Here is a 21,901-nt window from a genome sequence, read left to right as displayed (position 1 = left end):
CACACACACACAATGTCACCCACTGTTCAGGCTGCAGTGGTTTTGAGTGAGGCGGGGCCTGGCCCACGGCTTGGGTGAGAGACTTCTCTCTCCTCTTCCCTGAACCGAAGGGAAACGGACTGAGCCGTGTTTGAAGGCTATGACCGCCCTAAAAACGGCCCATTATCAAAATCACTCAGCTCCTGGGGTACAGGCGCCCCGAAGACCACCCCCACCCCCCCTGCCTGTCCACCTACAGGACAGTTGTATTTGAAAGACAATCCCACCTCTGCTCTCTCTGCCTCCAGGGACCACCGCTCCCCAGGGGTGGCTGGTGTCCTCAGCAAATCAGTCTCAGGAGGCCACCTGAGCTGAGAAGGGAGGGAGGGCTGCCCCCAGAACGGACCCTGATCCTCACTCAGGGCTGGAGCCTCCGTGAGCAGTGTGGGGTTCCCTCCCTCCCCCCCCCCAGAAGCTGACTCGGGCTGCTCAGTCTCCCTTCCTTCCTCCTCCTCCTCCTCCCCCTCCTCCTCCTCCTCCTCCCTCCTCCTTCTCCCCCTCCTCCTCCTCCTCCTTCTTCTCCTCCTCCTCCTCCCCCTCCTCCTCCTCCTCTCCCTCCTCCCCCTCCTCCCCCCTCCTCCCCCTCCTCCTCCTCCCCCTCTCCCTCCTCCCACTCCTCCTCCTCCTCATCATCATCATCCTCCTCCTCCTCCTCCTCCTCCTCATCCTCCTCCTCCTCCTCCTCCTCCTGGCCAGGGAGGAGCTATCAGTACAGTCCCAACAGGCTAACCGCCCCAGGGCCGTCCACCGAGATGACTGACGTTCATCCCGATCTGTTCAGATCAGGTGTTCCGACCTCCGCCGCCTCCTTCCACAGGTCAGAGCTGTCACACCACACACTCACACATGAGGTCAGCGGGCCCCGCGGACAGGGCGGCCCCTGTTAAGACCTGACAAGGACACTCAGGAATCTTCCCTCCCTTCTGAGGAAACCACCTGCGTCAGCTGCTGAGGCGGCAGCGTCTCTTTGCAAATACAGATAACGTGTTCCTGCCGTCCCCTCCCCTCCCCCCCTTCATTCCCCCTGCCCCAGAGAGGCACGAGGGCTTGGTCTTTGCCCCCGTTTCAAGGAAAAGCTCCTAAAACTCTTGGAATTTTCAGAGTGAGGACAAAAGATCAAGGCACCATGACAGGGCGACCCATGACCGCCAGAGAGAGATAAGGGAGGGGAGGGGGCTGCTGACCTCATAGCCGCGGCCGCCGAGTTCATCATGCCCACGTAATGACCCCTCCGTATAAAGAAAAAGGATAGAATAAATAAAAATAAGTAAAGAGATAAATAAACACGTAGAAGAGCTTCCAGGCTGGAGGAGAAGCCTTCGGGGTGTGCTGAGGGTGGTTCATCCGGAGAAGGCACAGAGAGTCCCCTGCGTCCCCCACTCCCACTCCCACCCTGGGCCTCTCCTTCCACGCGGCCGTCCCTGAACTGTTATCTTCCATAATAAAACCGTAAACATAAGTAAGGCGCCTTCCCGAATCCCGTGAAACCATTCGGTCACACGATCGCACCAGAGAAGGGGGTTGAGGGACCCCCACCGCCACCCCCTCCTCCAGGTTACAACCTGGTTGGTCAGGAGTGCAAGGTGGCCAGGGACTTCCAGCTGCCGTCTGCCGTGAGGCAGTCTTGGGCCGTCCGGAGCCCTTCCCCTGCGGGATCTGCGGCCAGCTCCGGGCAGATGGGTGTGCAGAATGGAGTGGAGTTGTCAGGAACACCCAGTTGGTGTCCGGAACGATGGAGAACTGTGGTCAGGAGGAAAAACACCCCCCGCACTTTGCGTCCTGGTGTTGTGAGTGCCAGCAGCTCAACCTGACTGAGAAAAAACAGGTCCCACGGGGAAGACGAACTAGTCCCTCCATCTCTATCTGGTCTGTCTCCCCGCAGGTCAGCTCCGGCCCGCCCCAGGGTCCTGCGGTCTGCCACACCACCGGGGCCCCTCTGTGCCTCGGGCAGGTGGTAGGAATCACTGGCCACCTCTTCTGTCCTCCTGGGCTCTGCTGATTGATCCCCCAAGATCCCCAACTGCTCTTGGGTGGCGCACGTAGGGTGAGACGTGTTTCACAGTCTCCTTTAGAGCCTCTTTGGTGCCCCCCTCCCCAGTAAAAGCAACCAGAGGCTGGAAGCGCCGGGGAGCCACCACCAAGAAGGTCTGGGCACAGATGACGCGGGACAGTCCCGAGCATCACCGTCCCAGACTCCGGCCCCGCCCAGCGGCCCATCCACGCTCACTGTGCCGCGGCCTTCACCCCACGCTCCCCCCACCCCGTCCCCGGCTCAGAGCCTGCTCAGGTAACTGCCTCCACTGAGTCCTGCCAAGGGGGCACCTGGCTTCTGGCATTCTGCACTCCCAGGTCGCCTTCCTAGTTTGACCCAAGAAGGCACAGGAGGGTGGTGGAGGACGGCGGGCGTGGTCCTCACCATATCTGGGGCTCAACGAGCTTAGACCAGCGGTCCTGGGGCCCCTTCGAGCTATAGCTGTCACGGGAGACAAGCGGGCACCCGTCTTCACCAGGGAGGGGCTCCACTCCTTCATGAGCCCCTTTTCTGGCAATCCCAGCCTGGACTGACCCTCACGTGCTGGGGGGGCGGGGGGGGCAGCAGGGTCCGTCGGTGACAAAAATCACCGTCAAGGCACTAATGCGACTTGGCCTTCCCCTCTTCTCCTAAGCTTTTTTTGACTCGAAAAAGAAATAGTTGTTGTTTTTCCTTAAAAACTGTGACTTATGTTTACATATAATGTTGTTTATTATGATTCCCTTTCCTGGGGGAACAAATTTTTTTTTTAAATTCGCCTTCGTTTCTCAAGTGGCAAATGCCTACACGGATGGCTGCATAGAAACACAGCTTCTTGAGGACCTTCCGTAAGGTTTTAAGAGTTTCCAGGGGGCCTGGGAGCAAAAAGTGTGAGAACTGCAGCCTCCACAGTGTGTGTGACCCAGCCCGGGGCGGGGGGTGTCCTCCCTGGGGAGTCCGGACCAGGCCAGCCTCGAGGACTTGGCCGTGCACCCCAGGGCAGTCTGAGTCTGGGCCATCACCCGGGGACACTGAAGCAGCCGCCCACACAGCTGTGCAGAGAAAGCATAGGAGACTGTCCTCGTTCAGAAAAAATATTTTCTTAATCACGTTTCAGAACTTCTCACCCGAGACACGGCCCAAGTAAATAAATGTCCCCGACCAGAACCACTGGGGACGGCGTTCCATTCCGAGGGCAGCTCTGAGCAGGGGACCCCTGGAGGGTGGTGACCTTGAGAAGCAGCTCAGCTCTGCGGCCCAAAGGCCTGTCCTGCATGCTTCTGGCAAGATGCATGTCTGCAAGTCGTTCAGAACATTCTTTCCTGCCTCCAGAAGAAGCCACCCAAAGGGGCGAGTCAGAGGGATTGTCACACGGCCAGTATTTCCAGTTTTGAGCACAGTGCTAGCTCCGGCCTCCCTGGGGCTTCTGACCCTCACAGACACAGGGGAGGGTGTCACCATCTGCCCCCCCACCTCTCGCCAGGGTGAAACCAGGGCCCCAGCTCTGCAGCGCACATCAGCGCTGGTCCCGGGATGAGAGCCCCCCACGGAGAGAACGCAGGCATTCTCAATGAATGTGATTCCGGAGGCTGAGTGCTTCTTTCTGTTTCTGCTGTTGGGTGACATGTGAGCCCTGAGCCCTGAGCCCAGAGCCTGCAGCCCCGGCAGGACGCTCTGGCTCTGTGGGACACAGAGCGTGGCTGTGTCTCCCACATTGCAGGCTGCAGGATTACCACGCCCAGGACTGAGCACACGCTTAACGGGGGAGAGAGGATCTATTTCTGGCCTGAGAACGTGAGATTTACTCGTCTAAATGGGGCAAGGCCCATCATAATACCTGCTCCTTCTATCCATTAAGACTCAGCGCCCTGCAGGGGTGACGGGAGGAACCGGGTTGCTGAACGGAGGGAGCTCACCCTCGGGAAGCCCAAATCCACCCTGAGAGGTTTCTAAAACACCGAATCCATTTGAACGGCACATGTGAGCCCTGAAAACCCAGCCCAGAAGCCACAGGGCCCAAGTGAGGTTGTGATGGGGGCTGCTGACAAACTGGGGTAACCACTTCCAACAATCCCCCACGTCTGGAGAAGTGAAAATAGTGTAAAACTGTGAGATTCGTGGTCTCCACCACCAGTTTCCTGCCTCCAGAAACCCACTCGAAACCCCCAAAACTAAGGCCTTTGCTGAAACACTCAACCCCAGGAGGTGTCTGTCCACCTCCACCGGAAACAAAGGTGAACTGATACTATGTTACGACACAGGACAAAATCGTATCACCCGTGTTTCCAAAGTTCCCAGCTTCTAGACCATTCTGAACCCACAAATCCCAGGAAAAACTTCCCCAGGAAAAGGGCATTAAAGACCTAGTGTGTGTGAGTGTGTGTGTGTGAATGTGTGTGAGTGTGAGTGTGTGTGTGTATGTGTGAGTGTGTGTGAGTGTGTATGTATGAATGTGTGTGAGTGTGTGTGAGTGTGTGAGTGTGTGTGTGAGTGTGTATGTGTGACTGTGAGTGTGTGTGTGTGAGTGTGAGTGTGTATGTGTGTGAGTGTGAGTGAGTGTGTGAGTGTGTATGTGTGACTGTGAGTGTGTGTGTGTGAGTGTGAGTGTGTATGTGTGTGAGTGTGAGTGAGTGTGTGAGTGTGTGTGTGTGTGTATGTATGAGTGTGTGTGTGTGTTGGAGGGGGCCACTGTGAAATGAACCGACTTACAATTTTCTTTAACATTTACAAACCCTGAGAATAAAGACTCAACATCCTTAAACGAGGTCCTTTCCCACGTGTTTGAGCTGGTGGGCTGCCAGTGGAAACACACGACCACTCCCTGTCACCTTCTTCCTTTCCTGACGGCACTCGGGAGCGAGCAGCCCATGACTTGGGGGTCCAAAGGCCTGAGAGACTAGTTCTGACTCTTCCTCTACTGCCCATTCGACCCTGAACAACAACAACAAAAAAATCAGGACTGCCAGGAGGTCCCATTTCCTCCTCGACAAGAGGAAGACACTGCTCTCCCTCCCTCGAAGGGCTGTCCTGAGATCAAAGGCAACCCTGGGAAACTCATGCTCGGGAGGGTAAAGAATTCACCGCCACCCAGTCAAATTCTTATTCTCCCCTTTTCTGAAACAGTAGCGCGGCATCTTGTCCAAGCAGGTTCGGGGGTTATGTGGGAAAATGCAGACACCGCTCCGTCACCCCCACCAGAGCGACAGCAGCAGGACAGGGATGTCAAGAGCCCCAACTAACAGCCATCTGGGGTTTCCACATTTTGTGAAAAGTTCTCGTGTGTTACTTATTCTGCAAATGTTCACATTGAAGCAGTCCTCCTTAAAGCGCAAGGATGACTGTAAGAAGAGAATCTTAGAAACATGAAGGGCAAAAAAAAGTTCTAAGATACACACACACACTCACACTCTCTCTCTCTCACACACACACACACACACACACCAAAATGGCAGTGCTGCGTCTTTATTAGTAACTACGTGTAAATGGTTAAACCCTCCCATTGAAAGGCAGATATTGGAAGAATGGAGAAAAAAACCCCACATACTCCCAACTAGCCGTTGTCTACAAGAGACTCGCTTCAGATCACAAGACACAGACGGATGGAAAGAGGAAGGATGGAAAAGTGATTTCCACGTGAGGGGTAACACGGAGAGAATTAGTTGGCTATCCCACCATCAGCCAACACAGACCTTCAGTGCAAACCGTTACAAAGAAGAACGTTAACAGATTGAGAAAGGGCCAATTCACCACCCCCCCTCCAAATAAATCACCATTATAAAACGCAGATGCACCAAAAATCAGAGCCCCAAAAGGCAAGAGGCAAACCTTGGCAGAGTCAAGGAGAGAGAAATGGGACAGTTCTAGGAAAAATAAAAAAAAGAGTTGAAGACTTCAAAATTCCACTTTCAGTAATGGATAGAGAAAACAGCCTTAAAGATCAGTGAGGGAATAGGGACTTGGACGACACTATAAACCACTTGGATGTCACAGATATATTCAGAACACTCCACCCAATCATAGCAAAACACACATATTTTTCCAAGTGCATATGGACGGTCCTCAAGGACCCATGGTATGCCAGGCCACAAAAGAAGTCTTTAACAAATTTTAAAATATTGAAGTCATTAAAAGGATTTTTTCCAACCACAATAGAATGGAACTAGAAAATCCACAGCAGAGGTAAAGCTGGAAAATTTGAAACTATGTAGAAATCAACGCACTCTTTAGAGACCAGTGGAGGTCAAAGGAAAAAGAAGAAATCACTTGAGACAAATAAAAACAAAACAAACAAAAAAAAAAAACCCCAACAACATGCTTGAACTAGGGGACGCTGGGAAAGCAAGATTAGGAAAGGGATTTTACAGATGTAAATGCGTCCTTTAAAGCCAAGGGAGACTCAGGCAGCCGACAGTGACACCTTATAGAATCACAGAAGGAACACACTGAGCCTAAAAGCTGACCAAAGGAAGAGTTGAGGAGGTGAGCGATGATAAAAGGAAACATAGACTAGAAAACGAAGGGGGGGGGGTCAATGAAATCAAAAGTTGGTTCTTTGAAAAGATCAACCAAAAATGGGCAAACCTTTAGCTAGACTGCCTTGCCTGAGGAGGGGAAAAAAACACTCGGATTTCTAAAATGAGAAATGGAATTAAGAACACTACCACTGAATTTACAGAAATAAAAAGAATTATGAGAGAATCCTATGAACAATGGTATGTCAACACATTGGACACAACAGAAATGAAATGCACAGATTCCTAGAAGCACATAATCTAAAAAAAAAAAAAAAAAATCACGAAGAAACAAAATCTAAACAGCTCTGTGACTAGTAAGGAAATGAAATTAATAATCAAAAGCTTCCTGATCAAGAAAAGCCATGAACTAGATGGCTTCCCTGAAGAATTCTGCCAAACACTTGAAGAAACATTCAAATCAGCCCTTCCCAAATGCTTCCAAAAGACTGAATGAAGGAGAAAACACTTTGTAATTCATTCTGTAAAGCAAGCGTTGCCCTGATACCAAAGCCAAAGGCTTGACAAGAAGACAGAACCGTAGACCAATATACCCTTGATGGCCATGATGCAAAAATTCCTCAACAAAGTCCCAGCAAACCAACTCCAGCCACGGGCTTAAAGGATCAGAGCCCTGACCAGGTGGAATCTATTCGTGGACTGCAAGGGTAGTTCAGCGTACACCGATCCTGACCTTTTTAGCATCTATTACCCTGCAGGAAGCACCGAGTGGTCCGACATTCCCTTCCACATGCCTAGGACACGCTTCAGAAAGGAGAGCAAGAGGCCTAAGCCCCCATGGGGGGCGTCCATCAATGTGTATCGGGCATCTCAGGGGAGGCAAGGATACAAAATTCCAAGAGGTCCATGAACCATGGCCCAAGGAAGGATTTGGGTGGTAGAGCTTTTTTCAACAAGGTCTAACACAGTGGAAAAGTGGAGAGGGCCGTCCAGTCAAGCCCAAATCACACGACTCCCAGACAAAGACAAAAGTGCCCGGAATGTCAGGTCCCAATCTGGGGACAACCCAGCTCCACCCAAGTCAAAGCTCTTCCTAACAATACAGGCAGGACCCCAGCCTGGCAGCCTCCCGGGCGGGGACATCAGACTCATCTCTCTCCCACTGCCTGGGGGCCCTCCGAGTTGCTCACTCTTGGGGTTCTGGTCTGTGAGAGGCGAAGGCATTGAGCAGCACTCCAGAGAAGCAAGGCGCCCAAGGGGAACACAAACTGCATTCCCCAAACGAAGGCAGGGCCAGCTAGCTGCAAACCATGACAATGGTCGGAAGGTTTCAGACCCCTCTAAGCGTCCCCTTATCACGCACAAAAGAGGAACCGCCCAATACAAACCCACGGGGCACGCAAGGAACATCTAAGCAGGGTACGGCGCACGTTTATAAATGGAATGGCCTGGACACATGAAAGAATGCCACTTGTAACAACACAGGGCTATTCGCTAAAGAAAGAAAAAAAAAATCTTGGCAAAATTCCTAGGTTAAGTAATAGCATTAGTAATAATAGCTTTTGCAGGGGAAAAGTGTCCTTTTCAGGGATTTTTCTAGAGTAAAAGAAACCGGAGATAAAATGGAGGAAACGTATTAAAGAGCTCAGCGCAGGAAGTGTGACTCTCTGACCAGTGGCAGGCGCGTGCCCCGGGAGGCGGGCAGAAATGCAGAGTCTCGGGCCCCGCCCGGGACGCCCCGAATTAGGTAGAATCTGCCTTGTAACACCATCTCCAGGCGGTAACCCGTTCCTACTCGAGTTTAAGAAGTACTGTTTTCAGAACACTGTTAATATTTAACTTGTATCAGTACCAAAATTTGCCTGCTCCCGCCCTCCAGGAAAATAAGTAAAAGATACATTTATATCCCTTTCTTAATTGTTGAGTCAGCCCCTGCCATCTGTCCCCTTACCATCCCTTCCTCCACCAACAGGGGACAGGGGCAGAAGATAAGGTGCTTTCTCAAACATCTGTCGCACGGGTGACTGAACAGGCCCTTGTCAGGAGCCATCCAGGGTCCTCCTCAAAACCCTTCACGTCTATAATTTTATTAACCAACGTCACCCCAATTCATTCAATAAAAAGGAAAAAAAAAAAAGAACAAAGAAATACTCTTCTCCCAGGAGGCAAAGGCAAGTGACCCAGAGAGCCACAACAGGACCAGGCACACCGGAGAAGCTGGCTCCCAGACTCCACAGAAAGGAGAGAAATTTCGGGCAGGGACTTCAACTTAGCAAGTACACATTTACTATTTCCTGCCCTCCCTAATATCAGATTTCAGCCAGGGGCAGGCATCTTGAGCTGAGCTGCCACTCTGCCAGACGCCTGCAGACAGGAGGGCCCCAGGGCAGACAGTCCCTCCTCCTGGACCCCCTGCCCCAGGGGCCCGAGGAAAGAAGAGGAGAGGGAAGCAAGGGGGGGGGCTTCATCCAGACCCCTCAGCCGCCCCCTCCCCCACCTGAGGCCTGGCTCTCAGTGTTTTCCTGTCCCTTCAGCTGAACCCCTCCCAGCTTGGGCAAGAACAAAGCCACCCCACACAGGGGAGGAAAAGGGGAGCTTTTTCCTGATCAACCTGAATTTCGTGGGTCACTTCCAACCAGCAAATTCTACGAAACGTGGCTGAATCGGGCCTCTCACACCAATTTTGGAACTGACGCATGACCATTGCCAAATGCCGGGCATGCTTGTCGGTGTCCTGCCCTGGGTGGTGCTGGGTGAGCCCCGGGGGCTGAGCCAACTTCTTTTTCAAGTCTGATGAAAAAGACAGAACCAGGGAGGCCCACACAAGGGCCTCTTTTCATTCCCTCAGACCCTCAGGTCCCAGGGCTCAAACTGCCGAACGCCACCCTCACCCCGCCCTTGACCTCCCAGTTAGGCCACAGTTCTGGCAGGTGGGCACTGCCAACGTTCTGACTGGAGCACCAGGAGCCCAACTCGTCCCCAGACCCCAAAACACAGTCCTCCTGAGCTGGGGTGACGGGTGAACAAAGCATCCCGTCTCAAGCTCGGTGCCTGCAGGAGTCACCAGGGTGCTTCACAGAGAGGGGAGCTGCAGAGATGCGGGCAGGGCCCGGGCCTATGCTCTGAGAGTTTGGGGGGGTTCTGAAGCAGGGGGGTCAGAGATCACACCGCGACCACGCCTGGTCTTGCCCTAGCTTTATTGGCATGTAACCTGCCCGTCTGAAAGCAACGTACGCCTGTTGTCGGCCGCGCAAGTTGCCCAAGACATTCTTACTAAGTCACAGCGCACACGGCCCAGCAGGCCGCCCGGCTTCCGTGGGACCACAGGGCTGAGCGTCGACGGATTCTGAAATGTCGCCAAATTCCAAGATTCAAAAGATTCAGTGTTCTCGGGGAGTTCAGGAACCCAGCTCCGGGGGGGGGGGGGGTGCCTAGGGAGGGAAATCCTTAGAAGACACTAGACATCACTCTCACTTGTCTTCTACCGTTCTGAAATTCCTCTGTCCCCTGCGAACCAACAGGGCGAAATTCCCATTAATTCTACCTTCCGTGATCTTCCGCGGCCGGTGCGCGGCAAACCCTACCTACAACGCGGTCGCCATCATCCCTTCCGCACTGGTTCTGGGAGGGGCGGTAAGGAGAACAACAGGCCACCCCGCTCAGTGCACCCCGCGCACTAACGCCAGACCCCACCATGGAACCTGCGTGGGCGTGCGGTGGACTCTCCCACAAGTGCCTGTTCCGCGGGGTCTTTTTTACCACCTTCACGCAAGGAAGGGAGCACCAGAGGAAAGGAAGATCCCAGAAGTCCCCTCTCCCCTGCCCACCGCCTAACTTCACCCAACACAGAGACCATGGATCCCCCCCCTGCTAAAGGGACGGGGTGTTAAGACCTGCTCCCGCCACAAACACAGGGACAACTCACGTCACACCAAAAGCACAAGGGCACAGACACGAACAAGACAAAGGCGGTGCCTGGTCCCATGGCCACTTCTGCGCAGCCTCGGAGGCCCGGCACCTGGGGTCATCACCCAGTCAAACTCCCCATGGTTGTCAACACCTTTGTACTTACAGAGAACAACGGGCAGACGCCCACCCCGCTCTCACCGGGAGAGGAGTGACGCCGTCGGGCAGTGCAGACAGCAGCGTCCCCACACCACAGCTACCTGTGTGCAGGTAGGGCCTCCCAGACCTCGAGCAACTCCCTGGCTGGGACTCCTGCCATCAACAGACAGAGGGCAGTTGATCAAAAATAAAAAGGACAATCAACGTGTGAAACAGGTGATCTGACTGTTTTTTCTGAAGAGCCAGGGTGTGAAAGCTCCACCCGTAGTTAGAGCAGTGAGTCCAACGCCATCAGGGAGTATGGGCTCTCCCTGCATCTTATCTCTGCACCTCAGTCCTCTGATAGAGTCCTTTGATGGTGATGGCGGAGGAGGAGATGTGACAAGATACCCCAGGCTTTTCTACCAGACCGAATACGTCATCAAGGTTTAAAAGAAGTCCAGGCAGGCCTTGGTATTCGTCTGTGGCCGACTGAAAGGTCCATTTTCCCAAAGTGCCTATCTGTCCATTTTTCCAGCTGTTCCCACACCAATGTCTGCCACTTGGCGGGTTTATCTGGGTGCAGTCATTATTTATTCCATATTAAACAATTAAGATTAGAAAGGGTTACACAACGCGTCCGACAGTACCATCCACAAAGGCTACGGGACCCTGGACTCCGCCCGGGCAGGCAGCGCCGGACAGGGAGCGGTGATTCCGAAAACGCGCGGCACCCAGAGCTGCTGGACCACACAGGCGGCGCGGGGACAGCGAGGCTGACCGCGGGGGCTGCCCCTCCGGCAGGCGTGCAAAAATGGGGCGACAGAGCCACACCGCGGACGCCACAGCCGGTGCACCCGTGTCGGTGCCCGTGCCCGCTGCGCAGGACTTGCCGCGGGGAGTCGCTGCGCGCACGCGGTAGGACCGGGTACAGGAAGCAGAGAGCGGTGATTCCGAAAATCGCGGCACCCAGAGCTGCTGGACCGCACAGGCAGCGGGAATAGCGCGGCTGACCGCGGGGGCTGCCCCTCCGACAGGCGTGCAAAAATGGGGCGACAGAGCCACACCGCGGACGCCAAAGCTGGTGCACCCGTGTCGGTGCCCGAGCCCGCTGCGCAGGAGTTGCCGCGGGGGGTCGCTGCTTGCACGCGGTAAGACGCAGGCGCATGCGGCACGGAGCGATAATTCCGAGAACGCGCAGCACTTGGAGCCGCTGGACCACACAGGCAGCAGGGGGTGGGGAGGGGGGGCAGCGCAGTTGACCTCGGGAGGGCTGACCCTCCAGCAGACGTGCAAAAGTGAGGCAACAGAGCCACACCGCGGATGGCACAGCTGCTGCACCCGTGTACTCGCGGTACACGACTTGCCGCGGGGGGTCGCTGCGCGCATGCGGTAGGATGCGAGCGCATGAGGCACGGAGCGGAGCGATAATTCCGAGAACGCGCGGCGCTCAGAGCCGCTGGACCACACAGGCAGCGCGGTAGCGCCGCTGACAGGGGTCTGGGGGGCGGGGGTTGACCCTGCAGCAGGCGGGCAATAGCAGGACAACTGGACCACACAGCGGGTGCCCCGCTCTACACTGGTGCCCGGAGCCCGCGGCACAGGACTTGCCGCAGGGGGTAGCCGCGTGCACGCGCACATGGAGTGGCAATTATGAGAACGCCCAGCGCTCGGACCGCCTGGACCACACAGGCAGCAGGGACAGCGCAGCTGACCTGGCGACGGGGGTGGGGGGGTTAGGGGGGTTGAGTCTCCAGCAGCCGTGCAAGTGGGACAACAGAACCGCAAGCGGTCGGCACAGCAGACAGGCAGCCCGCGCACGCACCCGCATCGGTGCCCTGCGCCCGCGGTGCAGGACTTGCCGCACGGGGTCGCTGTGTACACGCGATAGATATGCGCGCACAGCAGCGCCGAGCGCAAGCGCAGCGCTTAGCGTGGGAAACCGCTCAGCTTGTCCACCTGCCGCGCAGCTCCAGACCCGGGCGCTCAGCGCACAGCGCCAAATCCTGAAGCCTCCAGACACAGCCTGGTATGCTCCAACACGGAGAAGCGGGAACGCCATTCAGCAATTCTAGGACACAGCCCTGCCTTCCCAATGTGCCCAATGGGACACCCCCCCCCAAAAAAAAATCTCCGCATGTGCGGGTAGGACCCTAAAGCAGAACCCCAACTCCCTTGCCCTTGGACTAGTCCTCCACCTCAAGGCAGAGGCACTTAAGAGGAAGGGGCGGAGAGCAGGGCCTGGTCCACGTGCACAAAGGAATCCCAAGACCAAGCCTGGTGTGATGGGGTCATGCCCCAAAGCCCCTGAGGGGCCCTCCTTTGTCCTGAGCCCATCCCTGGTTCTCATAGCAATCCAAAAAAAAAACAAAAACAAAAACCCTGCTGCCTCCACTGTTCCCCGTCCTCCCCCATGAGCCCCTTCTACCATGATGGGCCAGGGCACACACGCACTGGCCACTCACAGAACCCCATAGTTCTCACAATCTACCCATGAAACCATACAGAACACTGAGCTGTGTGTGGGGGGGGGGGGGGGAGGCAGGAATCTCAGGCCCACACCAGTCAGACATGTGACCCAGCTTCATTATTCTCCCCCCCCCCTCCGCCCCCCACCTGGGAGGGGCCATGTGACTCCAAAGTCAAGAGGTTCTGGTTGTCCAGAATCGCTCTAGTTTAACGTCCCTCCCTAAAACGTCAGAGCAGGAATAGCAAGGGAGAGACTACGTCTCAAAGCCACAGGCAGAAAACGACTGGACGTCATGGAGAAAAACGAAATCCATTTAAAATGGCAGTGAGCAAGGAAAATAGTAGCACACTACGTATGGGACATCAGCGACCTGCTGGTCACTACATATACATACACATATACACACACGTGCACACGCGCGCACTTGCACACACACTCGCAACCCTGCAGCGCAGAAATGAAAAAGAAGGCTTGGAGGTATTAAGTGGCTTGCACACAGCAACAGGACCAGAACGCAGAGGTGATAGTCTTCCTTGTCAGAGAACGTGGTAGGAAGAACTGAAAATTGTAGAAGGCCATGAGGACAGGAACAGCCAAGGAGGGACAAAACTTGGACCCTGCCCCACAGTCAGAGGCACACAGGGAGTGGGGGCTGCATTCAGAAGCACAGAGAAGCCGTCGAGTGCAGTCGGAGGACCAGCGGCCAGGCCAATCTGGGACACCTACACTCGCCCTACAAGGAGGGTGAAGGAACAACAGATAGCACCCCAAGAAGGAGCAGGGCCCCTGTTGATCAGACCCCATGCTCTTTTCATCTAGTCAATCAAATGAAAGCAGCGGTGAGGCAGGTTCTGAGCGCAGCCACGAGGGAAGTGTCCACCCCAAAACAAGGGGCAACAAGCCCCTCTCCGTCCGCCCGTCGGGGCAGATCAGGACCAGCCAAGGCCTGCTCCCAGCCGCAGCAACGCTGCAGAGAACACCGAGGCACAGGACCCACCCCCGAGAATCTCGGAGAAATCACCATGCAGACCGGTGAACTTGTCTAAGGCCCCAGAGCAAGTCCACAGCGGGGAGCACCTGGCTTCCCTCTGGGACTCCTGCCGCTCGCTGCCAGGGTGACAAGAGCAAGGTCACAGAACGGAAGGGTTTCCTTTGCCACAGGCCCCGAGAGGCCCTGAGAGGCCCCTAGAGGAACCCCAGGGGCCCCAGCGCCCAGCAGCCCCTCCAGGACATGGGAGAGCCTGAGGGAAGACGAGGGAAAAGTCAGTAAAACCTAGCGCACCCTCCCCCGTGCTGCGGGCCGCCCCGCCTCTGCACCCACCCCTTTCCCGAATCAGACATGCGCAGAAGTAGCAGCCTGCCCTCCACTCCGCTTTCTGGGGATGCCAGAGACAGACAGACACACACACACACACACGCACACACACACACACACGAAAACTTAAAAAATTAATAAATAGTGTAAAACCTGGAGAGAAGAAATGGTGGGGGGAAAAAACTAAATTAAAAACTTAGAAAAACTATTTGCCAAAAGAGATTTAAAAAGCCAGGGCATCTATGTAACAGGAGTAGTATGCCTTAAAAGAAGAAGAATTGTTCTGGGTGGTGTTGAGTCATCCTAGGTTCACTGACCATCGCACGTGCCCCACTGTTGGGGGTGAGGACGGGCGGGGGGGGGGGGGCGTGGAGGCCGGGCTGCGGGGAGGGCAGGAGGGAGATGAGAAATCTCTTATCTTCCACTCCACTTTTTGCAATGAATCTAATGCTGCCCAATAATAATAATAATAATAATAATAATAATAAAATCGATTTTAAAAATAAGAAATCATCAACAAAAAAGAAACAAAGAGATCCTTAGAAATTAAAAGTAGAAAGAGAAAAATCCACTCGTCAAGGCAGAGGCAAGTTGCTATGCTCCACAAACTGGAACAACACAACAGACATAAAATCTGAGATAAAGATAGACGGCCAGCGCAGGCAGCTGCCCGGCCCAGGAAAGCCATTCCCGAAGGAGAGGAGAGGAAAAGGGAGCGGGAAGAACACTACAGAACTGACTCAGAAGCCTGTCACCTCCCCAATGGGTCTGAGTCCCCGGTTTGCAGGGGCCCTGGCCGTACCCAGCAGGGTAAGTGTAGACCCCCAACAAGGCTCATCTTGAAGGGATTTCCGCACAAAGGCACACACAGAATATCCTACGAGCTTCCAGACAAGAAAAAAAGGAAGGAAAAAAAAGGGGGGGGGTGTGTGTGGGGGAACACACGGAGGGAAACACTGGGAAGTTTTCCTACAAGGAATCGAAGAACCCGCTTCGCTTCAGCCCCAGCCCGTTCTGCCTCAAGACCACGAAATGGCGGCCTTCGAATTTTCGAGGGAAAACGACGCCCAGCTGGGAAACGCACTCCTTGGACAGACCCGTTGGCGGAGAGCGTGGACCGCGGACCTCTGCCGACACGCAAGCTCTCAGAAAATCTGCACGCAACTCTCTTTTTATTTTTATTTTTTGGAAGTTACTATGGAATGTTCGCCCTCACATTCTGGAAGGGAGCCAAGCGGAGGAGTCACGAGACCCGAGGGCCGGGCAGAGGGCACCTTCCCCGGGATGACCAGAAGGGGAAGATTTCCGGGGGGTGTCCCCACTGGAGCCTCGGGGGCCACCAGGCCCCGAGGAGCCACCCTTTCCAGAAAGATAAAACTGGCCACATACCAAGCATGTGTGAAAGGACATTTGCACAACTGTGTCAGATTGGGGTGGGGGTAGGGAGGGACAGTCAGGGACAGGAACCACGAGGCAGAGGCCCAGAGCAAGCCCAGGAGAGAGACAAAATGTCCGACACAACAGAGAAAGTGACCACAGGGAGCCACCAGGCGCGGCCAGGCGTCGGGGGCCGTGCTGGGGACGTCCGCGGTGTCACCAGGAGAGATGAGGAGGAGGCGGAAGGACACTGGGAGGGTGCGGCTGGGACCCTCCAAGCGCGGAAACTGGGGGGCAGGAGGGGTGGGGGCCGCAGAGGGGACAGGTGGGGAGGAATTGCATCAGCTTAGACATAGGAAGGTAAAGACAGAAAAAAAATGGCTAATAAGTCTGCTCGTTTCTGGGGGAATTATCTGACACTTTAGGCCACATAGATCACTCTGATTACAAAAAAAAAATCAAATTTACAACAGCCTGCCCCGGGAGCTGAGGGATTAGAACACCAGGTGACCCTTCCCATGGACAGAACTTGTCTGGTAAGGCCACGCCCGAGCAGCAGGAGACGGGCCCGGTGAAGGGGTGACCCGGCTCGAGAGCCCTGCACAATCCTTCCGGAGAAAGAAGGGCCTTCTCTTGCACCCACACACCTACACCCGGGCTGGCCGTACAGAATGCTCTGGACATCACCCAGGTCCTCCTCCCACCTGGGGGGCTGGGGGGAGGCGTGGGAGGGGCGGTAGCTCCCAGATCGAGAGGGAGGCGTCGCCCTTAAGCCAAGGGACACTCCCTACGTGCACGAGGCTCCCGCCCCCAGACTTCTGAATTTCAACATTACTCGGTGTCTGGCAGCTTTTGGTCAGTGTGGGTTTCCTGGGGCAGGGAACCCTAAAATTATTACTCCTATTAGATACGTGGTATTATAAAATGTTTCTATGCGAGGGAGTGCTCAAGTCATAAAAAGGTTGGAAGAAACCTCTGCCCGACCGTCTCAGGGATGAAAAGCTAAAACACAAGGAAGTGAACCCGAGGCCCAGCTCGTCAGAGCGGCGAGGGCTCACGGGGTCTCTGGACTCCACGGGCACCTCCCGTGGAACCCAGGCAGCCCGTCAGGGCCGGTGGCCCCGGAGGTCCCTGCTGTGGTGACCCCACGACGGGACAGGAGAGAAGGCAGGGGTCTCAGGCACCGTGGTTCTCTTCCTTCCAGAGGAGCCCATGTCACCCCCACAGTGACACACAGGACAGTACACAGAGGGGGCCGGACCGACCGCGGTCCACCCTGCACCCCACTTGCAGAGAAAGGGTGAGTTGAGGGGCCCAGCCACACACCCTGCTTTCGGCTACGGTGACAGTGATGCCACTCACCATGAAGGCCAGCATGCCTGCGGCTCACTGTGCCAACTGCTTTGTGAGTCCCGGCCCCAGGTGAGACGGGAGCTGCTGGTGCTCCAGCCTGGTGACCCGGCTCACAGTCCCACCTTCCTCCTCTGCCGTTAGGACCTTACCTGTGAGGCATCCAAGCTCTGTTACACGTAGGCAGTCAAAGAACTCACACTCGCAGGGGCTGGTGCCCACAGCAGGGACCCCTCAACTCAAGAGGTCTCTGCGGCTAACTTGTGCACAGCACAGGAGGCCCGAGTATGAACAGCACAGTTCTCTTTCTAGCAGACCTTGCGGATTAATAGAAAGCAGAATATTGAAGCATAGGAGCTGCTCAAAGCCAAGGCTGAACGCCAGCAAGCATCTCTGAGCTCTCCCGGAGAGCCGCGCCCTGTGCCAGGGCTCACGCAATGCTGGCACCCCACCTTCCCAACGGCACTGCAGGTGGGCACCCTGATGACTCCCGCTTTCCCAGTGAGCTGGGTTGGCTGGTCAGGCCCACCGACCCAGTCAATGGTAGTAGAAACTGGAGTTGCGTCGGGGCATTGCTGGCCCCTGCCCAGACTGCTGAATTTCAAAGTCACTCGGTTCACAGTGGAGCTTTTAGTCGCTGTGGGTTTCCTGGGTGCCCTGGGCAAAGAGAGGAAGCAGGTTCCTCTCAGATCTCATTCCCGCCATGAATGTGAAATCCCACCATCAGCTGTGGCTACTTCAACCCAAAGGAAGAGCCCCCAATTCAGGATCTGCACAGTCCAGGAAATACCTGCCCCCAAACCCACGTATGCCTTCGATGGCTGAAAACAGGAACGATATTCTGGTTTCCTGGCGGCATCCAGTCACAACGGGCCACTGTCATCCCGAGGGTTGCAGGCAGGACTTCAACAGCAAGACCGTGACTTACCGGGCGGAGGAGTTATGGCCACCTCAATGTCCCCGTCTGCACAGGGGCAGCCCTCGGGAGAGCCAGGCCCCTCTCATTCCCAAGCTGATCCCTCTCCAGCACACGGGCCAACTGGGAGCTCTCCCTAGAATGTGTGTGTCCCCACAGCAGAAAGTCACACCACCCAACTCCACCTTGGAGATGATTTTTGTTAACCTTAAGACCACGGCTTTTCTTGTTGCCATCTCGAAGGACAGCCACCATTTCCCCTTCCCTTATTAGAGCAGGAGAAGGCCGGGGACAGGCACAGCTCTCCAGAAGTGTGCCACGGAAATACGAACACAAATTAAACGCCAGCCCGTGCTGCTGGAACGGTTGAGACCCAGTTACACGCCCATGAGCGCAGACCCTTGTAGAAGGTTCCCGGACCCCTCAAAGCATCTGTTTGCCAAGTCTCACCCAAACCAAGTAGCGTGACTGTCTTAATTTCTTCCATAATCTTCCCTACTGCTGGAATTAAGCAAAAATAAATAAGAGGAGGTTAAAAAAAAAAAATTCTCCACGAGGAAAAAAAGTTTTATTTAAATTTTGAACACCGGACCGATCTCTTCATGGGAAGACAGAGCACGTATTTTCTTCTCAGGAGCCCATGCGATTCCAGGTTGGTGACACAGTCGTGGGGTGCGTGCCAGAAAGTGCAAACACGCAGGCTTCCTTCCCAGGAAACAGGACAGAAGTCCCCTGTAGCCAGCTAGGCAGAGATTCCTCCTCCAGCCCCTCCTACTATGCAGGGGTCTCTCCCCCACCCCCACCCCAGTGGAGGCTCGGACAGAATTCCTAGGACAAAAATTCTTTACATTACGCCACCTTTAATGAAAGCATTGGGTCTTACCCGATATGCCAACCAAGAACTTCCACAGCTCCACGATGATCAATGTCTCTGTGTTCAGGCAGGAGTTTGGTTTCTCTACCCTGTAAAGTCTCGAATCAGCCACATAGAGTCAATATCAAAACTTCAGGGCTGGCTCCTAGATTCTGACTTCCTTCTTCTCTCCCAGTGGAGACGGACTGGGATGCTCATGGTCACTGTCACTGAGCCAGGGCTGTCCTGGGGTCCGATTCTGGTGGCCACCACCATACACAGCCTTGGACAAGTCCCTGGCAGGAGCCTCCTCAACTCCAGGTTCCTGGCCCACCAACAAAAGGCATTTTGCCCCCATCCGACGCTGCCCCCAACACAGTTCCCGACCACCAGCGATATGAAATAAATGACTTCGGGAGTACACAGCTTTTTATTCAAACACTGCTGTAATTACAACAAACACAAGTGCCGTATCAAACTCATGACTCTGTGGATATCAACGTTTCCTTCCAAAATAAATGTGTATTTAAGTATAAACAGTGAACAGACAAAAGAAAATATTGATAATGGCCGGGGCGATAATGGTGGAACCGTGGAAAAGCTGTGAGCAGCTGGAACTGTCATGGAGCCCTCATGTTCTCTGGGTGTGTGATTGGCAGGGCACCTTTGCGGGGCCATTTTCCTTTCAGAGGCAAAGGGACTTGTGCAGAAGCATTAAACTTACAGGAATATATATATATATATATATATATATATATATATATATATCTCCATAGTTTAGGCTCTGGTGACAGTCCATCATGGGCTGGCCATGTGACCCTGGGCATGCCAATTTAACCTCCTGGGCCTTGGTTTTCATACCTGTAAAGTGGGGATCAGGGGATGTAGGGGGATTAAAAGCAACAAGGCTTTGAACGTGTCCCATAAACTGAAGGTCCACACAAGGGTCAGCCGCCACACTTCTCAGTTACACATGCTTGCTGGCTGGGTGTGTAACCCGGGCTTGCCCTCAAATTCCCTGTAATCTGGAGAGTGGCCTGTGTGGCCCTTGTCTTTCAAGTATTTCCAATTTAAAAAAAAAAAAAAAAAACTTAAAAAAAAAAGAACCTCAAATGCTATGTGCTGTAATCCTCGAGTTTTGATTTATAATAGGAAAACCTAGCCACCTAGATCATTCCTGGAAACACGTTTTTGGTTTCAGGTCTTTTACTGAATAAAATCCTCCTCCTAAAAGCCACTGCACCGTCCCTGTAAGTGGGAATTTCTTCTGCTGTTGAAAACTAGCTTCTACCTATTTTTCCTTCTAAAAAGAAAGGGGGGTGGGGGGTGGTTGGTGGGGGTGGTGTTGGTGGCAGCGGCTGCGGCGGCCGCGGTGTGGGGGTGTTCTGAGTCAACTCCTGGGAGAAACCACCAGCTTTGTGCTGGAAACCCCAGTCAACGCCTGTTGCCGCGCGAACATGTGTTCTGAGTAAAACTGAGCGCGATGTTAAGTAGAGCACCATTTCTGAAGCTGGGGGCTCCAAACGGCTGATTCAGCGTTTTCAGAAACAAAGTGTTCTGCGCCTGGCCTTGTAAACAGCAGCACCCAGAAAGTTGTGCAATGACGCCTATTTACTCACGAGCGCTACTTGTTTTGGGTCTTTTCTTTGCATCTCTTGAATGAAAGTGGGCACCACGTTTGCAAGAAAGCATTCTTTCTTTCGAGTGCATCGGCCCCACGGATCCAGGACCCTGTCCCGGTCACCTGTGGCTCTTCTTCCAGTTCCCAACGTTTCCATCAAAGGAAACGACCAAAAAAAAGTTGGCGTTTCGTCCAATCCCAAGAGAAGACGAACACAATAAAAAGTAGAGAATACCCTAATTTCCATAACGCACATGCTGCCGGGCCTTCTCCAAGCAGGCGTTTGGAGAGGCAATCAGCGAAGGCGGAGAGTTGCATCAGAAATTTCCTTCTGCAAACCGCACGGCTCTTATCACATTTCCACGGCTGGCGGGCGGCTAATCCGCGAGCCCTCCAGTCGGGGTTAGGCCCCAGCGGCGGGTAGCGGGGTCACTAACGGAACCAAAGAGAAAAAGAAAAAAAGATCCCGAAGCCGGTCCGCTCTGGGCTGGGGAGTGTCCCGCTGGCCGGCGCGGGCGCACCGGGGGCTGCAGGGGCGCAGACGCCCATCCTCGGGGCGGCCGAGAGTCCGGCCGCAGCCCTGACGGCGCAGCCCCCGCCCTCCCCGGCTCCGAGCGGCCGGCGTCGGACGGGATGGTTCCAGGAGGCGCCGCTGGCTCCACGGCTCCCCGGCTCCCCGGGATCGGGCACCCGCGCGCAGAGCCCGGCCCGCGCGCCGCGCCCGCAACCCGCTCCCCGCCTTCGCGCGCCGCCGGCCGAGTCCCGGGCGCTGCAGCCCCCGGCCCGCAGGCGACGCCCTTCCGCCCGCCGCGCCCCCGCGGCGCCCGGCATCCCCGGGTCGGCGGCTAGCGCGCAGACAATGACGGCGCGGGGACCGCCCGCCCGCCCGCCGGGCCCCGCCGCGCCGACCACAAAGTAACTTGCGGCCGCGCTCCCCGCCCAACTCCGTACCTGCGCGGCGCCGCTCCCGGCCGCCTCCGCGTGGCTGCCGGCGACCCTCAGCGGCTGCGGGGCGGGCGCGACGCGCGGGGCGTCCCAGGCTCCCGAAGAGCTGCGCGCAAACTTTGCTCCGCGCGGTGTCCGCGGCCTCGGAGCGCTGAGCCGCTGCCGGCGCGCCGCTCCGTCCTGCCAGCCTCCTCCCGGCCTCCCCACCCCCTCGATGGGCTTTAAACTGGCCCGGCCCCGCCCGCCGCCGCCTCCGCCTCCGCCTCCACCGCCTCCTCCCCCGGCCGCTTTTCCTGCTCCTCCTCCCGCCGCCGCCGCCGCCGCCGCAGCCCGGACCGCTCGGCCGCCAGCGCGGGCGGAGCCGGGGCCTAGGCGCAGGGCGTGGCGCGGGCGCGGGGCTGGACCCTCTAGCGGCAGCTGCCCGGACCGGCGCGGGGAGGGCAGCCGGGCGGACAACGGGGCGTGGGCGCCCGGACCCGTCCTCCTGC

General features: G+C 55.6%; 1 protein-coding gene across 1 annotated transcript in view; it reads right to left on the bottom strand.

The window, feature by feature from the left end:
- GRB10 (growth factor receptor bound protein 10) overlaps positions 1 to 21,547 on the bottom strand; it is a 120,484-nt gene extending 98,937 nt beyond the window's left edge. Inside the window, exon 1 of the mRNA XM_066240071.1 lies at positions 21,420 to 21,547. The gene's annotated coding sequence lies outside the window, so the exon portion shown is untranslated. The remainder of the gene's footprint in view (positions 1 to 21,419) is intronic.
- Between the last annotated feature and the right edge of the window lie 354 nt (positions 21,548 to 21,901).

This window comes from Saccopteryx bilineata, chromosome 7 (assembly GCF_036850765.1).
Source record: "Saccopteryx bilineata isolate mSacBil1 chromosome 7, mSacBil1_pri_phased_curated, whole genome shotgun sequence".
Lineage (NCBI taxonomy): Eukaryota > Metazoa > Chordata > Mammalia > Chiroptera > Emballonuridae > Saccopteryx > Saccopteryx bilineata.
Note: the sequence above shows the minus strand (reverse complement) of the source record. Positions and strands in the feature narration are given on the sequence as shown.